General features: G+C 46.8%; 1 protein-coding gene across 14 annotated transcripts in view; it reads left to right on the top strand.

Annotated features, from left to right (window-relative positions):
• Nucleotides 1–639, top strand: part of LOC118336754 (serine/threonine-protein kinase WNK1-like) — an 85,576-nt gene that overhangs the window by 37,419 nt on the left and 47,518 nt on the right. The window lies entirely within an intron of this gene.

Below are 639 nucleotides of genomic sequence, written 5' to 3'. Positions count from 1 at the left end.
CATCCTCATTCCTGTCAAACCCCAGCATGCAATTTTTCCTCAATTTTCAACTGTTCAAATGGCCTTTCACTTAAGTGCTGTGAGCACCTCGCATCCCAGCAGGATTTTAATGCTGAGTGCAGTTGTTAGTGGGTCAGCTGGTGTGTCTGACTCATTACATGTACCATATGTTTCTATGTGTGTGTCATGTACAGTACTAACGTGGCTGAGTGAGTGCCTCTCTATGTAAGCCTGTGATGTTTGTTCTAAAACAAAGTTCAGGAATCATGGGGAGACTCCTTTCTATGTGTTTGACAAACTGTACATATATGTTTAGCATGTCAATAACAGGGGCGTCTGTCAGTCTCTCTTCTTAGTCTCTCTCCCCCCCCCCCCCNNNNTAACTTCACTGTGGTGAATTGATGTATCTGTGGCTGTCATTGTCCATGCTATGACTGCACACCAGCCTGTATAGATTAGATGTGTGTCTGTGAATGCGAATGTGATTGTTGAGCTCCTGACACAATAAAAGGCTAAATGTGGGGCGTGTGGTGCACGGTGTGCCCTATGCAGTGCATCGTGGGACATTGGCCCACCTGCCAGCTGCTGCTTCTGCTGCAGATTCCTCTCATTCCTGACAGAGAGACAGACAGAGGGAGA

The sequence above is a fragment of the Morone saxatilis genome, unplaced genomic scaffold (genome assembly GCF_004916995.1).
Source record: "Morone saxatilis isolate NCDOM2014 unplaced genomic scaffold, NCSU_SB_2.0 Contig10, whole genome shotgun sequence".
Lineage (NCBI taxonomy): Eukaryota > Metazoa > Chordata > Actinopteri > Moronidae > Morone > Morone saxatilis.
The sequence above is the reverse complement of the archived record's forward strand: the minus strand, read 5'-3'. Positions and strand labels throughout refer to the sequence as shown.